Here is a 9,909-nt window from a genome sequence, read left to right on the forward strand (position 1 = left end):
AGATACATGAAATTTCGAGTCGCCACCGCACTTTTATTTATCCAAAGGACTGGCTAAAAAGCGAACAAAAGCCTAAGAAGTTTTACACGTAGAAAACTAATAAAAAGATCAGAGATTCTGGGTAAGGGGTAAATTACGCAATGGGAAGGTGTTAGGCACCCACTACGTCCTAGGTACTCCTAGGGAGCCCTTTTCACACTTGTTGTGCTAAATTGTTATTTGTTATGACAAAAATATTGTGCAAACATGATTGGGAATGATGAGAAAAGAATATACAAGTTAGTTATTGGGTTTGAACGGATGAACCCGCTGCCTACGTACCTTCCATCAAAGGTAAGGATCAAAACGCCGTAGTTCGGCTAAAAGATTTCCAAAAGTGGGTTAGGTTCGATTTTAAACACAAACCCTAGGTCTTACGTTATCCACGGGAGAAAACTCAACCTTATACAAACAACAACGTCCACCATGTGAGAACAGCTTCAACTTGCCAGGGAGGGGTTAACCCTATAATAGGCAAGGAAGACTTACAATTCAATCACTAAAGACAGAAGGTGAGATTAACATCAACCACTAAGATAAATCAAACCTATAACTCATGTATGAAAGGATTAATGGACAAAGCCAAAACAAGTGAATGAGTGAAGTTACTGATTATGATTATGAAAATGGAGTCAAAGTATGATTAAGGTTAATTCAAATAAGTATTATGAAATGAAGTTTGAAAAAAGGTCAAGGACTTGAGTCCAGGTTTTTAGTTAGAAAACATGAAAATGTTTGCACAACACTTATGTCAAGTTTGAAAGTCAAGAGTGTGAAAAGGTTTAGGACATAATGAATGATGGATGGATGAGGATGGAAAGTAAAACTTCTTAGAAGGTTCACTTCTTGAGATCATATAGCAGATGATTCAAGTGTGTCCTTTGGAATAGCAATGGATAATAATAAACAAACAAAGCACAGAAAGGCGGATACCGGATGCCAATCAATGGTCTTATACCAATCTCCTAAAACAAAACGGGATATCAGAAGCCACTCAATGGTCTTATACTAATCTCCACAGGCAAAGAAATAAAAGCGGATACCGGATACCAATAGATGGATTTACACCAGTCTCCTAAAACAGAATAGGATATCAGAAGCCACTCAATGGTCTTATACTAATCTCCACAGAAGAAAACAAAAATGAAACATGGAAATCAACTGCCAATCTATCTGGACTTAGGTTAACTCCACAGTATGGTCCTAGGAAATCCAATGCCTCATCACAGGGACTTACAATGGATCCTCACATACAAGAACAAGAGCAACAATATAATCACAGGAATGCAAATGCCAACTTACAGGGACTTATAATTGCAACCTCTCACACAAACAGATAAACAAACCATGATCACAGGAAAGCAGATGCCAACTTACAGGGACTTATAACTGCAACCTCACATACAAACAAACAGATCAAATTATGATCACAGGATAACAGATGCCAACTTACAGGGACTTATAACTGTATCCTCACATAAACAGAGAAACAGAAGATATGAGTGACCAATGAGGTCTTACACTCTATCCTTCCATATCACAGGAACAAAGGCCAAAACAATGGACTTACAATTGTCCTCAATGGGCAAACAACAATAATAGCATCACAAAAGCAAATGAGATGATCATGCATTAATGGCAATTGATGATGATGATAAATGCATAGCATACAGGCAAACAAATGCACATGAAGCAATCAATCAATCAATGAATATCAGACAGCACACTCTATAGCCAAAACAAGGGGGCTCACACAAGAGGGTTTGACTTTGACAGTCCACTGTAATAGGTGAATGTCGCTCTTAACCTTGCCATTGAGAGGCTAAGGTGAAGCAGATGAAAAGGAGATGAGGGGTGTGCCTCATTGCTTCTATCTCAGATCAGAGAGAGCATCAAAGAAAGTGTGGGAGTTCAGAACGTAGGAACTCTCTCCACATTATTGACTCGATTAGATCTTGGGTATTTATCTCATTGCTTCAACCATGTAATGGGAGCAAAGAGAGGACACACTGAATAGTGGGGGATAGATTACTTATCCCTACCTTCCACCAATTGCCTTACTTGAAGGACTTTTCCTGCTTAGGACAAATTTAAACACACACAGGCATTGCCTCTTAAGGAGGACTTCAGACAGTTTGCCCGGTCAAATAACAGACCGGGTCTCCAGACTACATGAAGAAGAAGTATTTATACCTCAAAGCAAATGCTAAAAAGCAAAGCAAGCAAGTTCAGAGAACTTAAGCAACTAAAGTACCTGCAAAAGTCAGACCAATTAGTAAACAGCTCAACAGTCAAAATCAAAAGGAAATAACCCAATAGTCAACCACAGAGGGACCAATTGTGCAAGGCACAAAGACTCAAGCATATGAGTCACCTACAAAACAAAGGTTAGCACATTTAACAATCAAACTAAAACACATTTGAATGATCCTCAAGGCATTGGTGCTTAACCTGAAACAGATGAACTCAACATAAGCTTAGAAGACCACTAGGACTAGCCTAGGGTCAAAGGTGAAAGAAAAAGTCAAGGCAGCAAGGAAAAGTCAACCCAAACCAAGTCTAAACATTCAAGAAGCATTCTCAATTGGATTCATAATTATATCTTGCATCATTGTCATTTCATATGCAAAAGGATGCAAAGCATGGCAAGAGAAGCACACAAAAGTCAACAGCAAAGACTTCATTCAAAAGTCAACTCAAACATTTTCAAAAATCATGAAATAAATCACACTCAATCCTAACATCTAACATGGTAAGCATGTAAAATTTCATGGCATTTGGATGAGAGGAAGGCAGTCAAATAAAATCATGAAGTCAAACCAAATTCAAGTAAGCATGGTGAAAGTCAACAAGCATGGGTCAACTTCAAAAAATCATATCAATTTGAAAACAGAAGAGAAATGAATGAGATTAACACCAATGCAAAGCTTGAGATGTCTAGTTATCACATATGAAATTTCATGAACATACAATAAGATTTGAGAATTTCACAAAAGATTTGGCAACATGTATCACATAAAGTCAACAAATGACTAAGCATGGAAGAAAATTCTCAAATAAATGGAAAACAGCATCATCAATTCCAAGAAAATTCATACACAAACTAGACATGTGATAGATGATTCATGCAAAATTTGGGGTCAATTGGATAAGAGGAAGCATGTGAACAAAAATTGGGAAAATACATGATCATGGTATAGCACCAAATGTAACACATAACTTCAAAAAATCAAAGCTCTCAATTCACAAATGATAAATGCACAAACTTTATATGGAAATGAAGGTCAATGTGTCTAGTTTCACCATAAAAAAATTTCAAGCTCATTGGATACAAAGTGACAATTTCACAAAAGATTTGGCACAATGTATCATTTATGCATACATGTTGGAAAAACAATTATCATTTAAAATCCAGCCACTGAAAAATTAATTAAAATTCACAATAAAATACTAGACTCATTTGTGATCATGATGGAAAAAATTTCATAATTTTTGGAGTTGAAATGAATTAAAAATAAATTGTTGAAGTTTGGTGAAATAATGGAATGAACATGAACAAAATGCATGGCAAGATGGTCAAACAAGGAGTCAACGAATGGCAGAAGTGTAATATTGGGCTCACTAATCAAAACGACACAGTTTTGGGGAAGGAAATGAAATGTTCTGATTGGCTCTCAGCCAATAGAACAGTGCAATGCGCCAATGAACAAGTTTTCTGAGTTTTCAAAACCCTTAGGGTTTATACAGCCATGGTTTTCAGCATTTAACATTCAAACATCAGCACAAACTCGACCAGCATACCACGGCATAGCATTAACAAATCACATGAGCACGACTCATGCACCAACAGACAAACAGCATGAAAAATTACTGGACAGTTGAGGTTTAACAGCAGCAGGGTTCAGCAATAGCAGCATGCATTCATCATCATCATACCAAACAAAACAAACAACAGCATACAACATGTTTCACATGGATTTCAGGACAATGCTCATGGGATTTCAAAACTGCAGTAGGGTTCAGCAATAGCAGCATGGCAACTCATGTTCATCATGTAATCAATACAAGTTCATCATCAACATACATCCTCAACCAAAATTCGAGAGGCATGGCAATCAGCAAGGCAATAACAATGTTCATGTAATATCCAAAGCAGCCATAAACTAAACATAAACCAATACCAATCATGTGGATTTTCTGGACATGTTCATAGAGTTTCAAACTAGCAGTATATGTTCATCATGCTCATCAATCATCATCAATCGAAATTCTATCATGGCAATCCTCATGGCAGCTAGACAACATCATTATGCAACATTAACAACAAACCAAACAAAATCATGAGAAAATTCTGGACAGGGCATAAGTTTGAACAGCAGCAGCATAAATTCATCATCATGTAATCATCATAAACAAAACTCAAACAAGCAACCTGGCAGTAGTAATGTTCTTCATGCAAACATGCTATACACAACAAAACCAAGACAAACATGAGAAATTTCTGGGCAGAGTTTATGGTTTGGCATGGACAGCAGGGCATTCATGTAATCCACAGCATAAACAGAAATCGACCAAGCATCATAGCAATGAAATACATCATGCATCATGAGCAACAACACCAAACACTATGAAAAAAATCTGGAAGGCAGCTAGGGTTTAAAAAACAACAGGGTTTTTTAAACAAAACAGCAACAGGGTTTTAGCATGGCATCATGTGGTCATCATTAAACAAAATTTGAGCAAAAACACACAATGACATAACAACAGTACTTATGTAGCATCATAACACCAGCAAACAAAACACCTTTCATGAGGATTTCTTGGCAGGGTTTAGGGTTAGAACAGCAGTAAGCAACATCATCATGTAAAATCATCAAGAATCAACATGCCCAAAAAATGAAACTATACCCACCAACATGTCAAACAAACATCGTTCATGCATATTCTAGCAGCCATCATCACTAAATCGAGCTAAAACAAAAGAAACATACCAAGACAACTTTGGACATATTACTTTAAAATCAGATTTCTCATGCATAACTCTACTATTTTACATGCCACAAATTGCAATGGACTCAGTGATGTGTATTCTACCAGAAGCACACCATGGATTGGAGAAAAAGGAAGATCGAAAAAGCTTACTTGGTTTGATGAAAATCGAAATGCAGTGCTGTCTGAATGCTACAGCTCGAAACAGGTGGCTCTTGTGCTTTATGTTGATGGATGATGAAGCTATTTCCACTCCAGGATGCACAAGCTAGCTTGAAATGATTTCTGCCATTGAAGGGTGCCTTGAAGATGCAGAGCTAAAGGGGAGGTTCCAGTTGATAAATGATGCGCAAAAACACTCCCAAATGATGTTTAGATGATGGAGGAATCAAGGGTTTCTTGTGCGCTTTGAATGGTTTCTGCAGAAATCTTGTTTTGCAAAAATGCACAATGAGGGAGTGAGAGTATTTTTGGTCGTGTGGCTCTGAAAACTAGGGTTGGAAGTGACAGAAATATTGCTTTTATACTTCTGTTTTGCAAGGCTTAATCAAATGGTAAACTTGTTTATGCTAAATGAAGTGTTTTGCATTTTTGCTAATTGTGAAATAAGTGAATGTTGGAGGGTGTAGGCTGCTCAAATGGGCCTTGGTACAGACAGCAAATGACCAAACAAAATGTTGTTTGTGGTTGCTTCATGAATTGCTGGCTTGTACTCTCACTTATGAAGCCATTTGCATATTTGCCAACTTTGAATTTTTGTCCAAAATGGTAGTGTAATGGTGGTATGGTTATGATTTTAAGCTTGAGGCAAGTCACAAATAGGATATGAAACATTTCCCAATTGGCAAAATGATGAAAAAGTCCATAAATCAAAAAGTCAAAGTTTGGTCAAACTTTGAATTTAAATGAAAAGGTTTAAAAATGCCATTTTGAATGGTAAGGTTTTGATGAGTGAAATTTATATTTTTGGAAAGAGGATGAAAAATGTGGTTTGTAGGAAAAAACCCCACCAAATTTGGCCTTATGGTTTGAGAGATATGGCCCTTTGAAGTTCAAAAATTGGTGAAAATGATTTGATCATATCTTGACAACCACACATGGGATTTGAGAGTTCTTGGACTTTTTGAAAATGGGAAGACAAGATCTTCAACTTTCATGTTGGGCAAAAATTCATTTGAAGCTTGTATCATGATGTAAGTTTGAGATCAAGAAGTTTCCATTTTTGGCAGTTGAAATTACAGGTCCACTTTCTATTTCTGGAAAATTTCTGATTGACTTGATTTTCTTCCATGATGAGGCTTGACATGATAGATGAGGCTTATACAAGCATGAATGAGCTTCTTCAGATCAATTCTATCCACCAAATTATTGATTAAATCAACAGTTGACCAAGTTTGACTTTTCTAGGGTTTTGGATGACTGAACCACTTCTGATGAATTCCAAACCCTAATTCCTTGAGAACTTGACTTCAAATGATGTCCCAAGTTGTATGAGCTCTTGATTATTGATCATGGTGCCCAAATTCTGCAAGAATGGCCACCATCCATTGCTTTGACTGATCAATGACTGACTTTGACCTAATTGCTGATGATTACTTTAACTGCAAGCAAAAAGGTTAGACTGACAATATTTTTGTACTTTTTGGTTAATAAACATATGAAAGGCAAAGATATACAAATGCAAGTCATGCTTGGTGATCAAGAAACAACCCACAAGGCAACCTACCCACTAGGAGGGGACAAAGGCATGCAATGATCCTTGAGGCCATGATATGAATGATATGGGCCATGAGGGATCTTAGGGTCCAAAATTGGGGTCTTACAGTTACCCTAAAAAGTCTCTTATGAGCTTTTCCCCTGCAGAGCATTTCTATTAAATCTCCCTCAAAAGAAGTCTTTTCTTAAAAATTCCCCTAACAGACGAATATTCGAGATACTGCTTCATTTATCTGAAGAATCTCATTTCTCTGTTTGAGATACTGCCCTAAGTATCCTCGAAGAGTCTTAGATTCAATTAAGGTATCATTCCCTTGTTCGGAATATCTTAATTCTATCATATAAGATGTTGTTTCGACTCGATACAGAGAATCTCACTTTTTACTGTTTGAGATGCTGCTTCATCAATATGAAGAATCTCATTTCAGATTTCTTTTAGAGATACTGCTCTAAGTATCTTTGGAGAGTCTTAGATTCAATTAAAGTATTTTTCCCTTGCTGGAATATTTTAATTCTAAGATGCTGTTTCGACTCGATACAGAGAATCTCACTTTTTACTGTTTGAGACGTTGCTTCATCAATATGAAGAGTCTCATTTCAGATTTCTTTTAGAGATACTGCTCTAAGTATCTTCGGAGAGTCTTAGATTCAATTAAAGTATTTTTCCCTTGCTGGAATATTTTAATTCTAAGATGTTGTTTCGACTCGATACAGAGAATCTCACTTTTTACTGTTTGAGACGCTGCTTCATCAATATGAAGAGTCTCATTTCAGATTTTTTTAGAGACACTGCTCTAATATCCTCGGAGAGTCTAAGATTCAATTAAGGTATCTTTCCCTTGCTGGAACATCTTAATTCTATCATATAAGATGCTGCTTCGACTCGATACAGAGAATCTCATTTTTACTGTTCGAGATACTGCTTCATCAATATGAAGAGTCTCATTTCAGTTTTTTTAGAGATACTGCTCTAATATCCTCGGAGAGTCTTAGCTTCAATTAAAGTATTTTTCAATTGCTGGAATATTTTAATTCTATCATATAAGATGTTGTTTCGACTTGGTACAGAGAATCTCACTTTTACTATTGAGATGCTGCTTCATCGATATGAAGAGTCTCATGCCAGATTTTCTTTATACTGCTCTAGCATCTTGAAAAATCTTGAGTTTTAGCTAGGGATGTCATTCCATTGCTAACATATCTCGACTGTGACGTTCAAGATACTGTTCTGACGACTCCTAGAAAGTCTTGACTGTTCCATTTTACTGTGGGATGATGTCTTTTGCCATTTCTCACCGCATTTTCTTCCTGTATTTTCTTCCTTTCATTGCCTAGGACAAAATTTGGGTCTTCTTGTATTTAATTATCTCCCACCGTGAATGCGTAAAGACTGTTGTCATTATCACTTACCGATTTGAGGTAATTAAATAGGGGCAGCTGTCATACCCCAATTTTGTCCGGCCATTTGTGGTTTACCCATGAGATCTCTTTGTTTCAAAGGCCCATTTGCATAAGTGTGTTCATAATCTAAAATGTGGTTTTAATCTTTTTACATTACTAATCCAAAACCTATTTTTTTTATTAGTAAGTATTAAGAGCCATGTTATTATTTCTATGATCACTATTTACTAGTCCATTTACACATCCCAAATGTTTATGACAAGTTCTAAGTTCTTCATGGGTTCCCAAATTAAATTTGCATTTTTTAGAAACATATATGTGTTGTTTTTAAATTAAAAGTTCCATATTTAGATTTTTGTGTTTAAAATAGAATTGTATTGTTTTTTTTTAAATTAAAAGTTCCATATTTAGATTTTTTGTGTTTAAATTAGAATATGTGTTGTTTTTTAAAATTAAAAGTTCCATATTTAGATTTTTGTGTTTAAATTAGAATATGTGTTGTTTTTTAAATTAAAATCACTATATTTGGTTTCTCTGTACTTAAGTTAAAAGTGTGTTGTTTTTAAAAGTTGAAATTGATTAGCATGAATAAATATTGAGTTAACTTTTGAAAGCTTAAAAGGTTGAATACATAGTTATTAATGGCTATTAGATTTAATTCAATAAGTTACAGATAAGTCCAAATATACATTTTGTCTTTAAAAAAAACTAAACTAAATTGTTATATTTTAACTAAGTGGAATTTGCTGCAAAACAGGTTCCTAATTCTAATGACCAAGACCAAGTAGCTAGGTTGAAAACCCCTTGGACTTGGGCGCGCCTCCAAGTTTTCCTTCTTACACGCCACCTTCCATTCCATCAAGTCATCTCAGAGTTGTAACATGCAGAGAAGAAAATAGCTTAAATAAAAAGCACTTTTCAAAAGCGCTTAAGAAATTGAAAAACAACAAAATAAACTATTTGGATCGAAGCTTTACTAAGCAAGTTAACATGAATACTCAAAAAAGGCATTGCAACAATAGCTTAAAACAGAACAAATCCACAGAAATTAAATCCCACATAATCTGGGGTGGGAAAATCGAAAAAGGGGGAGTTTTTCAAGACTTAACAAATTCTTCATAAACAGATGGATGAGAAGTTAACAGGAGAAGACAGAGTAAAGATATTTTTCTAAAAAACCCTAAACAACAACAACAGACGAATACTTGCAAGAACACACAACAGAGATATTTTTCAAAAAAACCTAAAGAACACAACAGCAAGAACAAAGCATTTTTTTCTGAGAACCCTAAAACGACAACAGCAAAAACACACACCAAGAGATTATTTCGCAAAGCCCTAAACAAGAACAGCAACAACAGAATAATTTTTTCGAAAAAAACCCTAAAGAACTCACACAGAAGATAACAGAGCGATCTATTTTTTTGAAAACCCAGGACAACACAGCAGGTTCTTTTTCAAAACACAAACACCTCCTTATAGCCATTGCGATCAAAGAGGATCGGATTATGCAGAGCTAAGAACAAAAGAGGACTCGGAGAAGCAGGAGAAGTCGAGAATCACATACCTGTTCGTTCAGCTCCAAAGCATCTCCATCTGGTAAAATCCTTTGTCATTATCTCTGATGCAACCAAATGCATACATAGTTCTTCACTTCCCCACATGATTTGTACCACTGTGAATGTTTGGTTTGGTTTTATGTTTGGGTATTTGGGTTTCATTTACGAGTAGGGTTCATAGAATTCATGATTTCCAAACATAGAT

This window comes from Lathyrus oleraceus, chromosome 6, assembly GCF_024323335.1.
Source record: "Lathyrus oleraceus cultivar Zhongwan6 chromosome 6, CAAS_Psat_ZW6_1.0, whole genome shotgun sequence".
NCBI classification, from domain to species: Eukaryota; Viridiplantae; Streptophyta; class Magnoliopsida; order Fabales; family Fabaceae; genus Lathyrus; species Lathyrus oleraceus.